The sequence below is a fragment of the Myxocyprinus asiaticus genome, chromosome 44, assembly GCF_019703515.2.
Source record: "Myxocyprinus asiaticus isolate MX2 ecotype Aquarium Trade chromosome 44, UBuf_Myxa_2, whole genome shotgun sequence".
Lineage (NCBI taxonomy): Eukaryota > Metazoa > Chordata > Actinopteri > Cypriniformes > Catostomidae > Myxocyprinus > Myxocyprinus asiaticus.
In genome coordinates, this window is record NC_059387.1 from 27794613 (window position 1) to 27820129 (window position 25517).

A 25517-nucleotide genomic window follows, 5' to 3' on the forward strand; every position below is an offset into this window, starting at 1 on the left:
GTACATTTGTTTTTCAAAAAGTTACTCAAGTAAATGTAATGAGTAAATGTAGTGTGTCACTACCCACCTCTGCTCTTGAGAAGCCTGTTAAAACAGACATACACACTACTTTTTCTCTCAAAGCTGGGTAGTTGAGATTTAACAATACTGGAAGTGTAGAAGGTCACCTGTGGTTAAAATGTAAATGTTTTCATAAAACTGCTGGTCTGTGAGCAACCAGAAACTTTATGAAAATATGTACGTGAGAAGGGGTGGAAAAATAGACATAAACAAGAAAGAAATCTCCATAGGTAAGTAATAATAATACACAACAAATGAAAGTAATAAAAGTAATATATATATATATATATATATATATATATATATATATATATATATATATATATATATATATATATATTGAAACATAACAAATAAGCTTGTAACACTTAACTGTTAACATCTCCAGTTATATATGTAACCTCAGTTCCCTGAGATGAAGGGAACGAGACATTGCTGTTAGCACCATGGAGAAGTCCTTCTAGACGACCTTGTTGAAACCCTTATTCAATCACGGCAATTTTTTGATTGCCAATGGTGTCTGAGCCCTGCCCCTTTAGGTGCACAGTTGGCCTATATAAGCTTGTGCTCAGTCACCATTTCTTCAGAATTTTCTGACTGAGGTACAAGAGTGAGTCACTCATATTATGAAACTCTGAAGTAGTAGTGCGGCCAGCTTTGGCAATGTCTCGTTCCCTTCATCTCAGAGAACCAAGGTTATATATGTAACTGGAGACGTTCCCTATTGATTCAGTTCACTCGACATTGCCATAAGCACTATGGGGAACGATATCCCATCACGCCACACTACGTGACATTACACTCCCAGAGTTATAACACTAAATAGAGATATTCATAAAGAGTCACAGGCCACAAGTCGACTTATAAGTCATATTAAAGTGTTTATTAATAGTCCTACATGGCGGATGCCAGATGGAAACTAATGTAGTCTGGGATCTATATGAACCATATAGATATACACAGTATGGATTGTTAACCTTCTCACAACAATGTTGGGAAAGTATTTTTTTTATTTTATTATTTTTTTTTTCATATGGGAGTGCTTATGACTTCAAAAGAAGCAGTTCAACAGCATATATATAGGTGGCTGTGATGATTATAGTCGGTAGCCCACCTGTAATAAGGGCTTGAGCTCACCCTTTTGAAAGTAAGAAGCGATCTATACAGACAGGATTTGTGAAGAGATGGATGCCTCATCCAGGAAACGTGTTTTGTGTGGACCATCCTGCTGCCAAACAAACGTCCTGTAAGGACAGACCTCTGGTTGAATGCGCTTTGAAAGCAAAAGGGCAATTCACGCCCTGTGATTCGTAAGCGAGGTCGATGGCATCAACGATCCAGCAAGAGAGCCTTTGTTTGGAGATGGACAATTCTTTTGTGTGTCCTCCATAACAAATAAAAAGCTGATCCGACAGCCTGAACTGACGGGTGCACTCAGCATATGTATGCGATGCCCTCATTGGGCATAACATATGCATAGATTTCTCTTCATCTAAATTCAATGGTAGGGGGAAATATGTGGGATGAATAAGTTAATTTAGACTTTTGTTTCGCTGTTTTTACCATTGCCGACATACACAAACAACTACCGATGAATAAGTCATAAATTCATCCATAAGTGTGGGCACATCTACACACCATTTTGGGAAAAAATTCACAAATGCATGTTTTTAGCCTTATTGTAACGTTGCTGGCAAAGACAGGCTGACGAAGATGAAGTTAGAACCCAGGTGCAGTTTATTTACATAAGTGAAATCCAACAACCGTAAATCCAAAGGTGAAACAAATCATAAACTTGACTTGACTTGACTTGACTTGACCAATCCAACAATGTTACACTTACAATACCTGACAAAGGACAATGGCAAACATGAGGCTAAAATACATGGACAAGGGAGAAACATGACAATGATAACCAATGACAAGACAGAACTGATAACAAGGTAACAAGACAAAAAAAAACAATGAAAACAAGACACATGAACATGGAGGGAAACATGAAATCACATGACCTGAACAGGAACCGGAACTAAACTTTAAAATAAAAGACATGAACACAAAACATGAACAAAAACACATCTAGACCTGACACTTATCCAAAAGTATTTTTACTTGTGTCTGTGTAATTTATTATTGAATGTATGTGCACCTGTTTGTACAAATAGAGACATATTTGTGAATATAAATGTTTCCTTTTGTACAAATAAATCACAGTTTGTGTATGCAACCAAATGAAGATGTTCCAAATGAAACTGTGATTGAAAATGGCCCTGTGAAGCATTGAATGAGCATTTGTGGATCAAGTGACACACGTGCATTCATTGACATGTTTTTGTGTATAATCTATTTGAATTATTTGAATTTTTAGACTTTTGTTTCACTGTTTTTTTACCATGGCCGACCCACACACAAACCACTACCAATGAATAAGTCCTAAATTCATTCATATATGTGGGTACATCTACCCATCAATTTGGGAAAACTTCACAAATGCGTGTTATTAGCCTTAAACAAATGTCTATTTACTTGTGTCTGTGTAACTTATTATTAAATGAATGTGCAGCTATTTGTACAAACAGAGACATATTTGTGAATATCAGTGTTCCCTGTTGTACAAATAAATTACAGTTTGTGGGTGCAACCAAATAAAGATGTTCCAAATGAAACACAAAATGGTCTTGTGAAGTATCAAATGTGCATTTGTGGATCAAGTGACACGTGTGCATTCATTGACGTCTTTTTGTGTGTTTTCTGTTTCATTCGTTTGAATTTTGAGACTTAATTTCCACTGGTTTTTCTATATGTAACTTTGTGTAATAAAAGCAGCTACCACTAGATGGTGGTCTCATTTTACAGATGTACCATCAGGTGGGGCGTGGTTTATTCACAAGGTAACGGCATGCGCAGTTTACTAGCACCACTTCAAACAAACAGCGTCTGAGATCAGCAGAAAGAATCAAAGGTTTGTCTAAATTTTTCTCATATATACAGTATATATAACCAAGGATAATGTCCTGACACATTGTAAAAGGCGAAAAACGCCCATATTAGAGTGTAAGTTCTAGTGACAATATGTTTGTGTTACATGTCAGAAGCTTTCTAGCTAGGGTGGCCAGACGCCCCGTTTTTCCAGGGACAATCTTGTATTCAAGCACTTTTTCTAGTGTCCTGACTTATTATTCTGAAAGAAATTGTGTTTTGTCCTGTATTTCCCCTCTCCTAAAATTTCTGTGTAACAGACCTAACGGTATGATGGCATAAAACCCAGAATTCTCTGAAATGAGAATTTGGGTTGTTATAAATGTTTTGGCAATGTTTTCCCCAGTTGGAACTGAGACAGACACCGAAGAATGGTCTGTACGCACTCATTCGTGAGGTGTGCGTGCATTCTGAGACGCTGGAGAAAAGTGCGATTTTCGCCAGTTGACATTCAGACCCAGATTTTTCAGATGGCAAAGCAGTAAGTCTCTGTGTTTGTTCAACAGTGGCTCTGACTGGGTAGTAATAGCCAATCGTCGAGGTAATTCAAAACATGCACACCGTTCATTTTCAATGGGGCGAGCACCACATCAATACACTTCATGAACATGCGGGTAGCCAGAGACAGACCGAAAGGAAGGACTTTGAATTGATACGCAGTCCCCTCAAACGTGAATCTCAATAACCACCTGTGACACAGTGAAATTAGAACATGAAAGTACGCATCCTTCAGATATATTGACGCAAACCAGTCCTGAGGACGGATGTGCGATAAGATCTTTTTCTGAGTTATCATTTTGAATGGGCACTTCACGAGCACGCGATTCGAGTGTCTCAGATCTTGAATGGGCTGAAGCCTGCCGTCTTTCTTCGGAATGAGAAAATAATGGCTGTAAACCCCGCTGTGCGTATCGCAGTCTGGGACAGTCTCTATCGCATTGTTTGAGAGGAGACTGTGAAACTCTGCATGCAACACCGGCGCTTGAAGCGAGGTGGTCGCTGTACAAACTGAATCATATAACCATGCTCGATCATTTTTAACACCCAGTCTGACATGCCCATGAGGCGCAGTGGGACAGCGGGCTTATTGATTCGCTCGCTAGGAGATAAAGAGCCGCTCACCATAGGGAAGCGGTTGAGCAAAATGTGTGGGATGTATGATATGTGAAGAGGAAATGGCCCTTTTTATAAGATTGTGTGAGCGTCCCATGTTTGTACAACAGGCGCTTTTTTCTCTTTTGTGAAAACAACCTCTGTTTGAGTAATACACACAGAAGCAACATTTTGAACAATGTCCTGTTCCTGAGGAACAATAATGGGAAAGAGGGGAGAAACACTGTGTGCATCGAATCAAGCCTTCTTTGGCTCTGGGCCGTGAATAACGGTCAGCTCTGGCCTCGGCGGGTGCTTACGCTTGGGCCACGGTTTGTGTGGCTTCACAGATGGCTCAACAGTAGCTTTTGGCTGTGCTGGGGCAGCGAGAAATGGATTCTTTGCCGGGCGCTGACCGGAATTAGATTGGGAGCATGCCAGGAAAGGGAAAGTGCTACTTCTCTTTGGCAGAAAATGTTTCATCGCTTGAGACTGCTTTTGTGCCGCGATGAAGCACTCTAAAATGTCTTCCACGGCGTTACCAAAGAGACCATCGGGTGACACCGGGGTGTCGAGGAGGGTGGCTTTCTCTGTGTCACACATCTCCGTGAGAGTTAGCCAAATTTGATGGTCCAGAACCACCAGGCTGCTCATCACTTTGCCAATGGCCTGAGCGGTAGCTTTCGTGGCTCGCAGCACCAAATCTGTAGCGTTGTGGAGCTCTTTTAACAGCTCTGGATCGGAGCCTTGCTCATCCATTTATCTGAGGAGCTTAGCTTGAAAAACCTGGAGCAATGACATGCTGTGGAGGGCTGAACCAGCTTGGCCCGCTGCTGTGTAAGCTCTTCCAGCAAGTGCGGACGTTAGTCGATGCAGCTTGGAGGGGTGAGCGGGGCAGGATTTCAATCCCATGGCAGTATTATGGCAGAGGTGAGCTGCGACTGCCTGTTTCACCAGGGGATGCTTTGAGTAGCCTTTTTCCTCGGTGTGGTCCATTTTAGAGAGGATGGAAGCATCTCCGACCTGAGTGCGTGAAAAGTAGGGCACATGCCAGGTCTCTGTGAGCTCCATGTGGACCTCAGGGAAGAATGGTGCGCTCCTCCGGACCGTGGTCAGTTGAGGACTGCCGGTTTGCAAAAAACATTCATCCAGGTGAGACTTTTCTGGCTCTTTTGGAGGGGACCACTCAAGACAGAGCTCTTCAATTGCTCTCTCGAGAACGTGAAGAAGCTCCTTGTCCGTGGAGTGTGCATGTTCTTCACCCTCGCTGGGGGAAGAGGCGGCAACATCCTCCGTGAACCACTCACCTGAAGCGAGTGACACAACGTCATCCCCATCGTCACAGACACCAAACGTAATGAGGCCGTGCACTCCCAATAGAGGGCCAGAGCTCATCACGTGCATATTGCACAGGCGAGGATGTTAGATAGGAAGTTCGGGAAGCTTGCAGGGCTTGTGCCAGCATGAGATCCTCCTCTAATTCTTCCAGCTCAACCTTACTTCCCCGCCGTGTTTCCTCATGTGGTCCCTCGGGACTTAACACAAAAGAGGTGGGTGGAAGGGCACGAGAGGCTGGATCTTCCCTCAGAACAAGGTAGACCCTAGAGCGCAATGTCCGGAGGTTCATGCCCTCGCAGTGAGGGCAGTCTGTTTCCATGAGAGCTGCTTGTGCATGGATGCAGCTCAGGCAGTGAACACCGCTCTCATGCTCATCAGATGGCGGGATGTGCTGTTCACATAGGAAACACTTGTGGAATGACATCTTTAAAAAGACACGTATCACACAAGCGGCTCATTAGTTAATATTGTATATACAGTTGAAGTCAGAAGTTTACATACACTTAGGTTGAAGTCATTAAAACTAATTTTTTACCACTCCACAGATTTCATATTAGCAAACTATAGTTTTGGCAAGTCGTTTAGGACATCTACTTTGTGCATGACACAAGCAATTTTTCCATCAACTGTTTACAGGCAGATTGTTTCTCTTTTAATTGACTGTATCACAATTCCAGTGGGTCAGAAGTTTACATTCACTAAGTTAACTGTACCTTTAAGCAGCTTGGAAAATTCCCAAAAATGATGTCAAGCCTTTAGGCAATTAGCCAATTAGCATCTGATAGGCTAATTGGACTCAATTGGAGGTGTAGCTGTGGATGTATTTTAAGGCATACCTTCATCATGGTAAAATCAAAAGAAATCAACCAAGACCTCAGAAACAAAAATTTCCAAACACCTGAAGATACCACATTCATCTGTACAAAAAATAGTATGCAAGTATAAACACCGTGGGACCATGCAGCCATCATACCGCTCAGGAAGGAGATGCATTCTGTGTCCTAGAGATGAACGTAGTTTGGTGCGAAAAGTGCAAATCAATCCCAGAACAACAGCAAAGGACCTTGTGAAGATGCTGGAGGCAACAGGTAGATAAGTATCTAAATCCATAGTAAAACGAGTCCTATATCGATATAACCTGAAAGGCTGCCCAGCAAGGAAGAAGCCAATGCTCCAAAACCGCCAAAAAAAAAAAAGACAGACTACAGTTTGCAAGTGCACATGGGACAAAGATCTTACTTCTTGGAGAAATTTCCTCTGGTCTGATGAAACAAAAATTTGGCCATAATAACCATCATTATGTTTGGAGTTAAAAGGGTAAAGCTTGCAAGCCGAAGAACACCATCCCAACCGTGAAGCATGGGGGTGGCAGCATCATGTTGTGGGGGTGCTTTGCTGCAGGAGAGACTGGTGCACTTCACAAAATAGATGGCATCATAAGGAAAGAAAATTATGTGGATATATTGAAGCAAAATCTCAAGACATCAGCCATGAAGTTAAAGCTCAGTCGCAAATGGGTCTTCAAAAATGGACAATGACCACAAGCATACATCCAAAGTTGTGGCAAAATGGCTTAAGGACAACAAAGTGAAGGTATTGGAGTGGCCATCATAAAGCCCTGACCTCAATCCGATAGAAAATTTGTGGGCAGAACTGAAAAAGCATGTGCGAGCAAGGAGGCCTACAAATCTGACTCAGTTACACCAGTTCTGTCTGGAGGAATGTGCCAAAATTCCAACAACTTATTGTGAGAAGCTTGTGGAAGGCTACCCAAAACGTTTGACCCAAGTTAAACAATTTAAAGGTAATGTTACCAAATACTAACAAAGTGTATGTAAACTTCTTACACACAGGGGCGTGGAAAGCCTCTCGGTGCAGGCGCTGAGCACAGGCGATGAGTCGTCTTGTTCGCGTCTTGCTGAGAAGTTCCGTCCGCTGTAAGTGTATATCGATGGTGAAGCAGAAGGATTCCAAGAGGAAGACGAAGTTCATAGCCTTAAAGGAAGAAAATTCTGAAGAAATGGTGACTGAGCGCCCGCTCATATAGGCCAACTGCGTGCCTAAAGGGGCAGGGCTCAGACACCATTGCCAATCAGAAGACTGGCGTGATTGAATAAAGGTTTCAACAAAGTCGTCTAGAAGGACTTCCCCACAGTGCTTACAATAATGTCGAGAGATAGATAGATGTGTATTAGATGTATTAGATCATAGATATTTTGTGCATTTGCTTGAAGATTGATGCTAACCTTTGCATGGATTAAAGTGTACTCGTTCTCTACGAAACCAGCGTGCTCAAAATCAAGCGGCTGCTATGACCTCATTTCATAGTTCAGACATGTCAGATTTATAACAAGAAATGGAGGGCTGAGAGGCCCTGCTCTGCGTGTTAAAGGGGTTGTGTAGTGCAGACCAGCATCTCCCGCTGACTGCCTGCTGGAAATTTTCAGTGCTGATGGAGCTATTGATCATGCACACATTAAAATGATGTCTACTGCTCTAAACTCCAATGACAGAGAGGTACATTAATCAGGAAATCAATGGCTGTGTCAATGGGCTACTGGAGCTTAACAATAGATTGCAATATGGAGACAAGAGGACCAGAAAGCCCCTTCCCTTAAAGTCACTGACCCATTCAAACTCCAAGTGTTTATTTTTTATCCTACCATTACATCAGACTTTGTGTTAAAAGCTTTTTAATGCAGTTAAGGAGCTATCAGATCTGCTGGATGGTGTGGGGGTGGGGGTGGGGGTGGGTTTGGGGTGGAGGTTTGACTCCATGGAATGACTTATAACCCTGCTATAGTTATAACTTATCAAACTGTCTAGTTGAGAACTGTTGCTTGATTTCTTGATGTAAAGTAACAAGTTGATGAAGTAATATGGATTAACATGTCATTTAAGCAGCTGCACTAGAAGGTAATTTATTAGCAAATGAAAAATTAGCTCTGTTCCATAACCCAGCGAGCTTCCCACCTAGGATATATTTTAGGTATCATACTGTAGGCATGTTCCTGACATGAATTCTGCCCAAACAGTAGGTAGGAAAGTTATGCTGTCTTATTAAATTCCTTGTTGTGACTAGAATATAATGCAGCAGAGCATGAATCCTTCGCAGCTAAGGAAATTCCAGAACATATTGCAAAAAAGTTTCATTCTAGATGGTGCCAAAATCAGGGTAATCACATTTTTGTCAGTTAACAACAATATAAATTCAAAATTATTAAATCTTATTAAAGTTGCAATGTGCCCAATATCTTTGTATCCTTTTCACTTATTAGAGTATCAAATCATTAGCATTGTAAATCACTAACTAATGAAATTCCATTTTGGTTTGGATGCTGCCTTAGGGGCCGTTCACACAGAATGTGTTTTGCAGTCATCTGTGCTATTTTATTTATTTACTTTTTTTATTGAAAACTTGCTCTAGATGAATCTTTTTGACCATTGTGCATATTGCACACGAGTGTTATGTTTTAGAAGCTGGGTCAAGTTTAAAGAACTTTAACTTCTGTTCTGTTCTATATGTTGAACGTATTTAGTCTGAACGGCCCTTTTAGAAGGTACTGCACAGTGAGGCAGCTCACTAGTTTTTGGAACAGATCTATTGTGTTTGTCTGAAAAAAAAAAGGTATTGGGAAAATTAAGATGAGAAAATAATAGATGTATGAGTATGATGTCTGCTCTTGATTTTGAAACAGAACTTCATGGTAAACATTTGTCTGGCATCAAATCTCCAGGCTATTTCTCCAAAAGGCTATATTTGCAGTTTTATTATGAATTTACTGTGACAGTTGATGTACAGATTTCTTCTTTTACTGTCAGTCCTTCAGTAAAAGAAGAAGCTCATTGTTTACTTGACGAGAACACAAGACCCCACATTGGTGACAGAACGATTTTTTCAAGCAAGCCGGATATTTTCTTTTTCTTCCATTTTTTGAGCCATTAACTCAGCAGGCAGTCCCGACAGTCAAGTGATTAACAACCTCCTGCGGACAGACGCTAATACGCACTCCATCTCCCTCCGCCTGGCCGGCGATTATGTTAATAAAGCTCACACCTGAAAATCCCTGGAAAAATCGGCTAGTGTGGTGCTGGCTTTATATATATATATATATATAAGTTAAGAAACATGCATTTTCATTAGATCTGAAATCATTTGGTGATTCTCTGCTCTGCGCTCATTGGATAAACAGGTAAGAATGCCAGTAAAGGTGTTCACATGCAACTCAAAATCAGAGTAATGGGCAAAAATCTATGTGTGCCGATAGCTTTTTGCTTAAACTGTTTGATCAGATACCAAACAGAAGTTCATGAATGGATGTCCATGGCCCAGCAAATGTATTTCTTGCTAAAATTACAACCATGTTCTAAGTGTCATCTCCTAACTCAATTATTTATACAGCTAACAACCCAAAGCACCAAGGATAATCAGCTGATAAATCTTAAGCTTTATACAGCAATGTTTCATCTGTCACCATCCGCAGCAGCTGAAGCTGATATTAGCTGTAGTGTCATTATCTGTTGCTGATACAGTCCCTCACCTGTCAAGCTAAAATATCGCCAAAGTGGTCTATTGAAATGAGCCCCGGAGCATCTGTGGAATAATGATATTCCAAATAGAGCAAGGAAGTTTTCTTCTGCCCCTTATGCCCATAACTCACAAGAGATCAGTATTTCTTTCTCCGCCCATCATGGCGATTGATATTTTTCATCAAACAAAAGGTTACAAAAGGTTGAGTTCTATGCTCAGGCAGCTCTGATACTATGATCTTTGGACAGCATGTAAGTATATTGGTTTGTGACAAGGAGGAGGGTGTGGCCGGGTCGTGAGGATGCACGCCCAGTGCTGAGTTGCCCGATCAGAGGGAGAGAGATAAAAGAGGAGCCGGGAACACCAGGGAGAGAGAGGAAGAGCATGCTGTCCGAGAGAACTCGCTGCTGCCGGCCGCCAGGAGGTGGAGGAACCCGCTGCCATCCCCCAGGGGGTGGAGGAGCGGCTGAGGACCGGGTGGGTGGTTTGTCCGTGGGAGCCAAAGAAGAGTGTTTTCTTTTCTCTCTCTCTCTCTCTCTCTCTCTCTCTCTCTCTCTCTCTGGCTCTCCCACTCACTTTCTCTCTCCAATCTCCCTCCCCTCATCCTACCCAGGTTCCCAGGAGGCGGGGAAGACCAACTAGTGGCGGAGTGGCCGAAGGGGCAACTCCTCCCCTCCAGGAAGGGAGGGGGGGAGCAAGTCAGGCCGGAGGTTGCCCCGGCCTAAATCGGGCGTTGGGGGTATGTGACGAGGAGGAGGGCGTGGCCAGGCTGTGAGGATGGACGCCTGGCACTGAGTTGCCCAATCAGCGGGAGAGAGATACCGGAGTTGCCAGGGAGAGAGAGAGACACACACACACGCAGCAGTGTTCATGTGTGTTTGTGTTGTGATGTTATGCTTTCAGTTCAGCATTTGTGTTAATTAAAGTCTTGTTGAATGTGGATCCGACTCCCGCTTCCTCCTTTCCCTGACGAACAGAGATCCTTTACGCGGTTATTTTCCCTGGACATTTTGTAGAATACAGTCTTTCGTTGAACATGGATTCCAGTTATTAAGAATATCAACTGAGACTTTCTGCCATGTGTCTTTTCAACCAACCGTTGATAAAAATAAAATAAAAAACGTTTAAAAAAAAAAAAAAAAAAAAAAAAAAAGATATATATATATATATATATATATATATATATATATATATATATATATATATATATATATATATATATTCTGTCAGGTTAAACTGAATTGCAATAGCCTGCCTATAATTTGACTTAAGACAGGCAATTTCTGCCAGAACTTTGTGCAGTGCTGACAGCTGTAATGGATATGGGGCTGACAGAGCAGACCAGAAGACTGACACCTGTAACAGGAAGCTCAAATTAAAGACACAGAGAGCAGAGAAACTGTCAGGAGGAGACGATCACTTTTCTAATAGATCTGTGGCCAGAAAGGTGAAAGTAGTCAAAGTCCAGACTTTCAAGATACAGAGACACACTCACACACACAAACTCAATCGTTCATAACCGACAGTGTTATGAGTAATGCACATAAAGTTTTTCAGATTACTTTTTGGAATTGCTTTTTGTCACACTTACCTTAAGTAACAGTTACATGTAAACATGTTACCTTAAGTAACATGTTACACTATAATACCTGGGTTGCTTTTTTATATAAGCTGATTTTCCATTCTTTTAATTTGTTTGCTGATAAATACATTTGAATACCTCTCATTTCCCCTTAGCCCTGCACAGAATATTATGCTGATTGGTCAATCGTTGCATTATGAGGTGAGATAATTTCTTTGCATATTGTACAACTGACTGTTGTCCCAGGCAACCATTTTTCTTCACTTTGCAATAGGTTTTCAGTATTTTACAACAGTTTCAAATGCGGCTCATGCAATCAGAATTTAGAGTGAATCCATTTTATAATGAGCAAAAATGACTGTCCGACTGTACATTATAGCTTACTGAAGAAAAATACAGGGATAAAACCATTTCATGCAAACTATGTCAGGAGAATTAATATTTGTATCACTTTTTATTACAAAAATAATGCAAAATTAGCTATCACTTTGCTTTTAATAAAAGGTATTAATGTTAATTTTATTATGAATAGGGTGTTCATTCAAATTTCCATCACAGTGTCATTTTCACCACATCTTAAATCCTGTAAATTCTGTAGTGGAAACAACGGTGATTGAAGTTACATTGTATATGTTTTTGCAATTAAATGGCAGAACAGATATTGAAATAGTTTTTGTTTATTTGTTTAGATCAACATTTCATAATTTTATTATGGATTTTGATAGTTTGAGATTGAAAGTCCAGATCTGGGGCAGGGCTAACACATTAAAATCTATGCATAAAATGTATTTTCAAAGAAAACATAAATGATGAAGGCATGGTAGAACGTTTCCTAACCAGTTTTAATGTGACATTATAACAACAACAAAAATAAATAAATATATAAATAAATAATAATAAATAAAGAAAAAAAGAAGATTTTTTTTTTCTTTTTATTTTATAATTTTGAAGAAATACTCAATAACGTACTGTAATAAATGAAACAAGTTACTTGTTAAAGTAACTTTTCCCAACACTAACCACATATTTACTTTCACACACACACCAACTTTACTTTCGGTGCTCATATTGTCAAATGCCGCGTTCTCATGCAGGAGAAACATGCAGCTAGGTCCCTGATTGCAGTCAGTGTAATCACTCATTACCTTGGAAATCTCCCAGTGGTAGAAGCTGTTCAAAAGCTACGAGCATCCTTATTATTTATGCAAATGCACACCTTTTTGAAAGGTTTTCTTCACATGTGTAGGTGTTATGACTGCCAATCATTATTAACTATTTCAGGAGGGGGGGAAAAAGCATTTAAAAGAACTCAGATTTTTCAGTGAGATATTTCCTGGAGGAGAACTGAATTGAATAGATCACATGGATCTTATCCCACAGAAGGTAGATATTTGCCTCAGGTTTATTCTTTTAACCCCTTTCTTTTCTTTCAAGTAAGTTTCTCAAGGACAACAATAAATTCAGATTCATCCAATGCAACTGCAACTTCACAGATGCATCAAGTTTTTACAATAACTCAATTCCCACAGTCTAGAAGGTCTAACACTAGTGACTGTGTCCTCCAGTGCATATGTAAGCAGCTGTATGTTGTTTTCCATCATCTATTATGCTTTACACAAGAAATGTGACAGCTTCTGACGGCTTTGCTATTCCCTCTGTGTAGACTGCAATTCAAAAGTGGCTCTTCTCCATGGACTAACAGGTTAACCCTGGGTGAACCACTCAGAAATATGGTCCTTTTGCAGCAATGGCCAACATAAAGCTGGTATTGCTTGGATTTAGACCTGGGAAGAGACATCGAAGGGACCATAGCACCCCCCAGATGCCCATTATGGCTGTGCTCAGTATAAATTTGCTGGTGCATGGTGTTTTTTTTTTTTTTTTTTTTTTTTTTTTGTGCAGTACCAACTTGAAACGAAGACCTACTCATGAACAACTTTAAGCAACATGATCTCAAGGGAAATCGAAATGTTGCTTCCAAATGTTCACGTATAACCTGCAATCAACCTTATTCAGTTGAATAACTGACAAGTGCCATCCCCCATCAGACATTCTTGCATTAATTCAAGTGCAGTCAACTAATAATACCAATTGACATTTTAAAAACACGGCCACGCACAAAATCCAGAACCAAGGAGGTCTAATACCAAGAAAAATCTCAGAGTGAACGGTTACTTTTCAAAACTTGAACCAACACTGAATGCTCAAGCAGCCTAAATTACACTTAGAAAACTCCTGATGTTGCTATAACAATGCAAAAAGCACTTACCAATTTGCTTGAAGTGAAAATCAGTCCTCCTTTCCTGTTAAATTAATCAATTGCATGATCATGCAGAACATCTCAGGTTTTTAAACCCATAAGAATCTCTTTCTCAATGGTGATGACAGCCAACTCGTCAGCAAGATCTCACGCTCTTCACTTTCAAATTACGCACATCACTTAAAGCGTGATTGTGTCACTCAAGGCCAGCTAGAAGTCCTGGACTGGGACATATCCTAAAGACCACACCCACCAAGAACAAATAAATCAATCTGACTGGCTGATGAATCTGACAATCTTACTTTAGTTGCCCATTCATTTGCACTGTTGAGGGATTCTGTGGAAATTCTGAAGGCCTGACAGGGTGGCACTCAGACTCATGTGCTGCTTCGGCTAAGGAGCATGGCTTCGGGCATGCGATTTGTGAAACATTTGTCACACTTTGCTTGTAAGCATCGATGAATAAATTCTGATTGGATAAACATTTTGTTTTTTGCTAATCGTTTGTAGATGAATTAGGAGTGGAAAGTGACTGAAAATACATAGGCAAAAAGGTCGGTGAGAATGAAAGGATGAAAAATTATTTATTTATTAGGCATGTTATGCTAGCAGAGAAGGCTTTGCTGGCCCTGAGAAATCGCCACTGAACAATCATGAGCGTGATTCACAGGTTGTATTTTCACTAAATTAAGGTTTAGGGTTGGGTTTTGGGTTAGGGACAGTTAGTAAAATGTGCATTCCTGTTGACAGTATCGCATAATTTACAACTAAAAATACAACTTGCTTTTTGCGGCACTCAGTGGACATTTCACTGGGAAACTGGAACCCATGCATGCCCATATGTTCAACAACACTTGCGGCTTCAGTCACTGGGGGGCAGTGCCTCGATTTTCAGTACACACAGATCAATTTCAGCAGCAAAACTTTTGACCTACTGTTGCCAAATTCACAGTGTGATCAGTCTGGATTATAGAATAGAATTATAGACTTTTACATGCTCCACAGCTATTGGAATATTCCTGTACAGTATATCCCACTATTCTCTTGTGGAAATACTATGCTTGCTCTGGCCATTTGTTTCAATTAATTTTTAGTGATTCTCCACAGTAATTTTATCAATTTATTCTCGTTCATGTCCTCAACAACAGCACGCAATGAATGGAAAAATGCAGGCCATTAGACTGTTACAGTGATTTTACCCATTCATAAATTGATTGATAATGGGTATTCTGAATAAAGTGTTTACGTGACACAGAAATCCAATTAAAACAAACTTAGGCTGGCTGTATTATTCAGATTTATACAAACCAGATTATTAGCTTAATCTGGTTAAATATTATGACAACATATTTAAATATATGTTGCTGCATTTGTGTAGCCTAAATAAAGTGCATGGTTTTTCTACAAATGCTTCCTTTACCAGTATTGACAAGAAGTCATTCCATCAAAACTTTTGTTCAGATCATTAGACTCTTGGGTTAAAGCAGAACCACTGAGTAATGTCCTGGTTACTCGCGTAACCTCCGTTCCCTGATGGAGGGAACGAGACGTTGTGTCGATGTAGTGACACCTCTGGTCTTTGATAAAATGCCAATGAAAATTGGCGAGTGGTATTTGCATGCCACTCCCCCGGACATAGGGGTATAAAAGGAGCTGGTATGCAACCACTCATTCAAGTTTTACGCTGAGGAGCCGAGACAAGGTCCGGCCATTTCAACGGGTAGTTCAGAGTTGTGGCAGGAGGGACACAACGTCTCGTTCCCTCCATCAGGGAACGGAGGTTACGCAAGTAACCAGGACGTTCCCTATCTGTCACTCGCTCGACGTTGTGTCGATGTAGTGACACTAGGGGTCCCTATACAAAACACCACAACTGGCTGAACTGTGTTACGTGAACTGGCGGTGTGTGATGGGCAGACAACTGTGTGCCTCGTAGCCAGCGCACCAGGCCGACACGTAACCTCCCCCAACATAGTTATGAGTGTCGAACGGCCTTTTGGGGACAAGTCGACTACCCAAAAGATAGAGACAGGCTAGCCCAGTCGTGGCCTCTTTTCCCCTTCTTTTTTTTCCACTCCCTAAAAAAAAGGGGGAATATCCAAATACCCTTCCCAAGGGGAGGACACCGTGGAGACCACACCTCGCCCAGAGAGAGGGGAGGATATTTTAGTGGAAAGTACGTCACATGGTCTTGCAGACCATGTGGAGACGTCTCATGGTAGATCCTACCCAATGGGGGAGGAGTTACTACACACACAGGGCCTTTGGCAGAGGGGCTCTGCCCAAGGAAGATGCAGTTTGCCAACAGGGAAACGAATTAGAGGAAGATATACATCGCATGGGGTTACCTTACAGGGAACCGCCACATGCGGAGCACCTACCCCAGAACAGGGCTCTTAGCATGTGTACTGGGCCAGCAGCAAGTCTCTCCGAAGCCTCGACTGCCACAGGGCTCGGAGGAAGTCAACCAGGGAACATAGTTTGTGAACACTAATTGGAATTAATGGCGCACATCCTCAGCTCAGAGGAGGCTATCCCGGGCTTATCCGCTTGTATTGCGTGCCACTACCCGGGAGGAAACCGGTTCAACCCGGAGGTTGTAAAACCTCGCAAAGTTGTTGGGTGTTGCCCAGCCCTCTGCTCTGCAAACGTCAGTTAGCGAGGCACCCCTGGCCAGGGCCCAGGAGGCCACTACACCCTTGGTAGTATGGGCTTGTAGCCGTACCGGGGGCGGCACGTCCTGGGCGTGATATGCCATAGCTATGGCGTCAATGAGCCAGTGGGTGATCCTCTGCTTGGAGACAGCGCTTCCTTTCCGCTGTGCACCAAAGCAGACAAAGAGCTGCTCAGAGATCCTAAAGCTCTGCGTGCGATCCAAATAGATGCGTAAAGTGTGCACCAGACACAGCAACGACAGGGCTGGATCTGCCTCCTCCTGGGGCAGTCCCTAAAAGGGGTCATGGGAACCTTGGGCACATAGCCCGGTCGGGGTCTCAAGATCACATGAGAGTAGCCCGGACCGAACTCCAGGCATGTTTCGCTGACAGAGAACACTTGCAGGTCTCCTACCCTCTTGATGGAAATGAGAGCAGTCAGGAGGGCAGTCTTTAAGGAGAGTGCCTTAAGCTCGGCAGACTGCAAAGGCTCAAAGGGGGCTCTCTGTGGACCCAGAAGAACTACAGAGAGGTCCCATGAAGGAACAAGGTGTGGTCTGGAGGGGTTCAGCCTCCTGGCGCCTCTCAGGAACCCGATGATCAGGTCGTGCTTCCCTAAGGACTTACTGTCCACTGTGTCGTGGTGTGCTGCTACAGCAGCAACGTACACCTTCAAGGTGGAAGGGGACAGCCACTCTTCCAACCGCTCCTGCAGGAAGGAAAGCACCAATCCAACTGCGCATCTCTGGGGGTCTTCCCATTGGGAAGAACACCACTTAGCGAACAGACACCACTTAAAGGCATACAGGTGCCTCATAGAGGGGGCCCTAGCCTGAGTGATCGTGTCTACCACTGCGGGTGGTAGACCGCTTAGGTCTTCCACGTCCCGTCAAAGGGCCAGACATGGAGATTCCAGAGGTCTGCTTGCGGGTGCCAGATGGTGCCCCATCCCTGAGAAAGAAGGTCCTTCCTCAGGGGAATTCGCCGGGGGGGGAGGGGCGGGAAGTGTCGCGTGGAGCGTAAGGTCCGAGAACCACGTCTGGGTGGGCCAGTAGGGCTACCAGGATGACCTGCTCCTCATCCTCCCTGACCTTGCACAGAGTCTGTGCAAGTAGGCTCACTGGGGGAAATGCATATTTGCGAAGGCCAGGGGGCCAGCTGTGTGCTAGCGCATCTACGCCGAGAGGTGCCTCTGTCAGGGCGTACCAGAGCGGGCAGTGGGAGGATTCTTGGGAGGCGAACAGGTCTACCTGTGCCTGTCTGTATCAACTCCAAATCAGCTGGACCACCTGAGGGTGGAGTCTCCACTCTCCCCTGAGGGTAACCTGCTGTGACAGCACGTCTGCTGCAGTGTTGAGGTTGCCCAGGATGTGAGTGGCTCACAACGACTTGAAGTGCTGCTGACTCCAGAGGAGGAGACGGCGGGCAAGTTGTGACATACAACGAGAGCGCAGACCGCCTTGGCGGTTGACATGCCATGTTGTCTGTACGAACTAACACGTGCTTTCCCTGGATAAACGGCCGGAACCTCCGCAGGGCGAGCAGAATTGCCAGCAACTCAAGGCAGCTGATGTGCCAATGCAGCCGCGGGCCCGACCATAAGCCGGCAGCTGCGTGCCTGTTGCAAACAGCGCCCCAGCCCATTTTGGAGGCGTCTGTCGTGACCACGACGTGCCTGGATACCTGCTCTAGGGGAACACCTACCCGTAGAAATGAGAGGTCAGTCCAAGATCCGAACAGACCGGACAGACCGGTGTGATGACCACGTGATGTGTCCCACGGTGCCATGCCCATCTCAGGACTCGAGTCTGAAGCCAGTGCTGAAGCGGTCTCATATGCATCAACCCGAGCGGGGTGGCTACCGCTGAGGATGCAATATACCCCAGGAGCCTCTGAAAGAGTTTCGGTGGAACCGCTGTTTTCTGTTTGAACGCCTTCAAACAGGTCAGCACTGACTGTGCGTGCTCGTTCATGAGGCGCTCTCTCAATGAGACTGAGTCCAACTCCAAACCAAGAAACACAACATGTCCCGAGAGTGAGCTAGGATTAGTCAGTCGTCGAGATAGTTGAGAATGCAAATGCCCAACTCCCTTAACGGGGCAAGAGCTGCCTCTGCGACCTTCGTGAAGACTTCCATTGGAGCGCCAATCCTGCAAGGGAAAAAAGGTGGATGGTGGTCATGATGACGACCGTGCACACCGGGCATGTGACCCAGGGAAGGAGGAAACCGCTCTTTTGCTGAACTGTTGGGTATCGCAGCCACTTGGGCATGTGGTGAACTCAAATGAAAAGGCAATGGTGCAGTCACTGCAGGGGGACGCCCTTGGCGACGAGCAGACGGGGTGCGGGATCTTGAGCCGTGCCGGGGCAGGATATGCCGGATAGCCTCCGTCTGCTGCTTCACCGTCAAGAACTGCTGGGAAAAGTCCTCGACGGTGTCGCCGAATAGGCCAGCCTGGGAGATAGGTCCAGCAAGGAACCATGTTTTGTCGGCCTCACCCATCTCAACCAGGTTGAGCCAAAGGTGGCGCTCTTGGACCACTAATGTGGACATCGTCCACCCGAGAGACCGCGCTGTGACCTTCGTCGCTCGGAGAGCGAGGTCGGTCGCCGAGCACAGTTCCTGCATCAGATCTGGGGTGGAACTACCCTCGTGCAGTTCTTTTAGCACCTTGGCTTGGTGGACCTGCAGGAGAGCCATGGTGTGCAGGGCAGAGGCGGCTTGTCCAGCAGCGCTGTAGGCTTTGACTGTCAGGGACGACGTGAACCTACAGGGCTTGGACCTTATCCACTGGGGGAATCTCCGTATAGCCCCTGGCTGCCCTGCCATCGAGGGTAGTGAGGGCGGGGGAACTGAGAAATCGGGACCGGGCAGTAAAAGGTGCCTCCCACGATTTTGTCAGCTCCTCGTGCACTTCTGGGAAGAAGGCACTGGAGGGGGCCGCTGCTGCTTTGAGCAGTGCCGCGAGCCCATGAACCAATCATCGAGCCGCGTGGGTTCAGGGGAGAGTGGAGGGTTCCACTCTAGCCCGACGCTCACGGCCGCCTGGGTAAGCATGTCCGTCATCTCGCACATAAGCCTGTGACTGGGCAATCGTCCCCGAAGGGGGGAGCCCAGCTGAGGCTTCTGCATCCAACTGGACAAGCCCGCTCTCCGATGCTGCGCTCGAGAGCTCATCAGCTTCGCGGGCTCCAAACCAGAGGTCGAACTCGCCGTGAGACGAGCCGGCGGACTCATCCGGAAGACCGATCTGGCAGACGAGCGTGCTGGGGAATGGGAGGTCCTCGGGGGGATACCCGGCGGAGGCGGTCCCATTGGGGACCCATCTTATGAAAGCAAGCCACGACTGTAACCTTGCCATGGTCATGTTCTCGCAGTGAGAACATGAACCATCCACTAACTCTGCCTTCATGTGGGTCACGGCCAGAAATGAAAGACAGCGATCATGACCGTCTGAAGTTGAGAGGTAACAACCACAACCAGGAATAACACACAATCTGAAAGGCATCTTTAAAAAGACGCGTCTTTAAAAAGACATTCCGTGTGTGCCGCTTTTTTAGAGAATATACTCTTTCCGGAAAATATACTCTATACAGGGGCGTTCTCTGCAGTGCATCAGTGCAGAGGAGGGAGAAGCTGCTGAAATGTGCCATCAGATCTAGCAGAGATGAATGAACAGTCAGCTCAGTAGACATCAACCGTTCAGCTCCGAAGAGAAAATCTGAATGAGTGGTTGCATACCAGCTCCTTTTATACCCGTATGTCCGGGGGAGTGGCATGCAAATACCACTCGCCAATTTTCATTGGCCTTTTATCAAAGATCAGAGGTGTCTCGGGCTTCCAAGAGTGACCCCCAGTGTCACTACATCGACACAACGTCGAGTGAGTGACAGATAGGGAACAGACAGACATTTACATTTATTCATTTGGCAGATGCTTTTATCCAAAGCGACTTACAAAAGAGGAAAAACATAAGCGAATCATCTTAAGGAGACAGTGGTACGAAAAAGTGCCATATTACAAAGTTTCACTATCATCAGAATAGTATTCAAAACAGATTAAAGTGCAACAAGACAGACAGACAGACAGACAGAGAGACAGAAAGAGAGAGAGAGAGAGAGCAAAACAGCATATATAACAAACTTTGTGCTCTAGAATCAACCATAAAAAATTACAACAACTCTTAAATTATCCAGTTACATCAACTGAACTATCCAATAAAATACTAAACCTTAAATCCCCCAAAGCATGCAGAATTGATGGCATTCTAAATTAAATGGTTAAGTACACAGACCACAAATTCAAACTGCCCATTTTCAAACATTTTAATATCATCCTTAATACAAGTGTATTTCCCAACATCTGGAATCAGGGCATCATAACCCCTATTCATAAAAGTGGAGACAAATTTGACCCTAATAACTGTAGCAAATTAGCTTAAAAGGGAATTATTTATAATTAATTATAACTGGTTATAATTAATAATAAATATTTAGATTAGATCTTAGAATTAACTGTAGCAGAATCGATATTACAATTACTTGATCCGTCCGTCCAGCGAGCAGACAATATAATTATTTATCAATTCTAGGAAAATTTCTTTCCTGGCCAAGGAACAATAGTCTTCCTACTTATACAGTGCTAGCAGTAGTTTAGCATGTAGCAATGAGCAACATTCAGTGACTTTGAATTGTGAGCGGAACACAGAGACAATCAATTGTGAATATAAGGGATTTAATAAATGAAACTATAACTAACATACAAACAAACTAAGCAAACATACATATATAGAATGAAGGAAAGTAAGGAAAAGAGAGAGAGAAGTGCACAGAATGGCAATATTTCACGTCAGTTAACCACAACCTAAATGAGAATCATCAGAGGCACAATTCACCTTAAAAGGGGTTCAAACTTAAATGCGCATCTAATCAGTTGTAAATGGTTACTTGCATTGGTTTGTTGCTGAATAAGAGTCTTGATGAGGTAAACGAGGTTCTCGATGATTTCTTTAGGAGTGAGTTGAAGAAGTCCACAGGAAATCCACAAAGTTACTTGAAGGTAAACACTGCCAGAAGGTTAAACTCAAGAGAGAGTTTTGGAGTGGGTTGGTCTCAAGAAGAAGAGTTTTGAGGGATGATTAGTCTGCGCTCTGGAGTTTTGATAGTTCATTGCCGCACCCCTTTTGTGGGTGGAGTGGCCAATCAGAGGCATGCATTTTGAGCGGGAGAAACATCCTTTGTCTCCGTTTATGGCCCATTCGCATTTTATTGCTGATCTGGACCGCTAGTGCAGCTTTTAATTCAAAACATAGTAAGAATTGTTCGATGCATTTCACGATCACATGGTGTACATTATTGTGTGAGAAATAAAGGGAAGATCATTTTGATACCAAGAAGGTAACCTCCAGACGATATTAAAGCAGAGATACACTCATACACTTGAATATAGGCATTTAACGTCTAACTAATACAAGTAAAGGGTTTTAACTAAGTTAATATGATAGGGGAATATACATACAACACATGCATATAGCAGATACATTTATAACTGCTTACTATGGCCTAAATAGAGAAAATGTCTTTAGGTGTGTGTGTGACGTGTATTGGAATTACTGGAGACAGACAACTGCTCTGGTGCCTGGCACGGGGGGGTCACCGCCCTTTCTGTGGAATGTGTTTGATGCTTGATGGAGACACTTCAGAGGAGACCTGTTTTAGCATCCTTTTGATAGTGATAAAGACCATCTGCAATTTAGCACCCATATAAATGTAAACGTGGAGGCCAGGTCAGTAATTTATATGCAAATGTCAAAAGGCTAAAAGGTTTTTTTTTCAAACAAAGTTTTTTTCAAACAAAGTGTAATTAGCCATCACTGATCTTACACAGACGTTACATAACTACAGCGGAATATGTGTAAACAGCAGACTCCTTCTACTTTTTTACAGACAGAAATGTCCTGAGCAAATGCCAAATTGGCTTCCAAACTAAATACTGCACTTCAGACCATATTTACAATCTACATGCTTTAATTGACTAGCAAATCAACCAAAACAAAAGTATAATCTTCTCATGCTTTGTTGACTTCAAAAAGCTTTTGACTCATTTTGGCATGAGAGACTTTTGATTCAGTTGATCCAGTGTGGCATCGGAGGAAAAACATACAGTATGACATCATCAAATCAATGTACACTAACAACAAATTTGCTGTCAAAATTGGCAACAAACACACAAATTTTCTCCTTCAGAGTCATGGAGTGAGACAGGGCTGTAGTCTGAGCCCTACGCTTTTCAGTATATACATCAATGAACTGGAGAGAGCTCAAGAACAGTCTCCAGCACCTTGTCTTACTCTAGTAGATAATGAAGTCCTCTTTGCAGATGACCTAGTACTGCTGTCGCCTACAAAAGAGGGTCTAGAGCAGCAGCTCAACGTACTGCACAATTTCTGCCAAACATGGGCCTTGCCAGTTAACCCTAAAAAGACAGAAATAATGATATTCTGTCGCTGATCCAGTCGCTGATCCAGTTGCTAAAAGCAACACCATAACTTTAAAATAGACAACTTGACCTTAGAACACACTCAGAACTACAAATACCTTAAAATAAACATCAGCAACACAGGACATTTTAACAAGGCTGTGAACGACCTGAGAGACAAGGCACGAGGAACTTTTTACGCTATTCAGAAAAATATCAAAATTGATATCCCAATCAGAATCTGGCTAAAAATAATTTAATCAGTTATAGAACCAATCGCACTCTATGGATGTGAAGTCTGGGGCCCACTCACAAACTAAGACTTCACCAAATGGGACAAACACCCAATAGAGACCCTGTAGGCAGAATACCTGCAAAAATATACTCCGAGTACAACAGAAAACATCTAATAATTCATGCAGAGCAGAATTAGGACTGTAACCACTAATAATTAAAATTCAACAATACACTAACCCTTCACCACAAAGCCCTAAGATACAAAGAGCTGACCTCAGAGAGAAACCTCCTTAGCCAGTTGGTCTTAGAGCTGACTGTGGAGGTGAGGGCGTGGTCAAGCATCCACCAGGAGAAGGAAAACTGGCTTGACAAACATGTAAACATTTATTATACAACTAAAAGACAAAACCAAACGCACTGCTTCCCTGCAGTCACGTTGCACACACACAGGTCCATGCATCTCTCTCTCCCCGTCTGCCACTGTCTCCTCTCCTTAAATACTCCTGCTGCCCCTCACTGGAATGCGAGACTGGTGTGGCACACAGGTGGAACTCATTCACCACTTATCTTCCCGGTCTCGCTCTGCCCATACGCCGCTCGGCCCCTCCCTGCTCACCACATACCCCATCTCCAAACTCAGGCTGGGGAATTTTCCGGGCTGTGACCTACTTCCCCCCCATTTCTAGGGAGGGAGCACTGGTGCATCAGGATGGTCTCCTGGTCTGACCCGCACATGCCTGGGAGTGAGAACAGGATGGTGGTGGGGGTTGGATAGAGAGAGAGAGAAGAAAGCAGAGAGAGGAGAGAGAGACAGACTCGCCGGCACCGGACACGCTGTTGACTGGTCCTCAGCCACTCCTCCGTCCCCTTGTGGATGGCAGCGGTTCCTCCACCTCCCAGCAGAAGGCAATGAGTCCTCCGTCCCCTGGCAGATGGAAACGGCTCCTCCACTTCCTGATGGACGCCAGTGGTTCCTCCAGCTCCTGGCGGACGGCAGCGACTCCTCCGTCCCCTGCCGGACGGCAACAGCTCCTCCTTCTCCTGGCACTTTCCGGAGGATGGCAGCGGTGAGGACTCCATGACAGTGCATCCTTCCTCCTTCCTCCTTCCTCCTTCCCGGGTTTCGGCACCAATGTAACAAGGTTCTTAAGATGGGCAAGGAGGTGGCGGGAACTAGCTGAACATTCAAAGTAAAACTTTAATAACAAACTGAACTCAAATATAACATAAACTACAAAACAAACAAAGACACACATACACAGCTTCGTGTGTCTCTCTCTCTCCCGAACTGGCATCTCCGGCCCCTCCTTATCTCTCTCCCGCTGATTAGTCAACACAGCACCAGGTGTGCATCATCACGGCCCGGCCACACACCCCTCCTCCTCACACTGACTTTACAATCCAAAATGTGTCCAGCTAAACCCCAGAACAAAACCCCAGCTAGACCAAATCAAATTGTTAAAACACACACACAAAAAATATTTTAAACATTGGACAGAAGCAACAGCTCAAGAAAGTAAATTGGAATGCTATCTGTCCTCAAACAGACAATATAAACTGGCAGAATACCTGAGCACAGTCACCGACCCTAAACTAAGAAAAGTCCTGACCATGTACAGACTCAGTGAACATAACCTCACCATAGAGACGGGAAGACACAGACAGACCTGGTTACCAAAAGAAGACAGGCTGTGCCCCCACTGCACACAAAATGAAGTGGAAAAAGAACTGTACTTTTTAACAACATGCCCTAGTTATGCACAAATTAGGGAAAAAGTTTTTTTTTTTTTTTTTTTTCTTTTCACATCCCATCACAAAGTCTTTAATCAGATACATCACAAGGACAAACTTTCAAACCTAATTGGAGAAACCCCAGCAAACTCAAACCTGGCAATGTCAAGTCCTGCCACTACAAAAGTACAACCAGTGGAACAGGAACACTACCAGACAATAACCAAAACACTGTGCCACATGTATACAATGGAAAACATAGCATAACAAACCACTTTTATTTACACTTTTTACTATTCTTTTATTTTATTGTATTTTTACATTGTTTTCTTTAACTGCATGTATATGTGTAAATGTGTACAGTATGTATGTATATTTAATGTTACTATGCTTTGCAATGTAAAGCTTTTCTCTGACCATGCCAATAAAGATATTTGAATCTGAGAGAGAGAGAGAGAGAGAGAGAGAGAGAGAGAGGAAGACTTTCTCTCTTTCTTTTTTTTTCAGTACTCTCTCTCTTTTCTCCCTTTCTCTCTCATTAGCCTGAAGTGCTATTAGATATACCTGGTATGTCA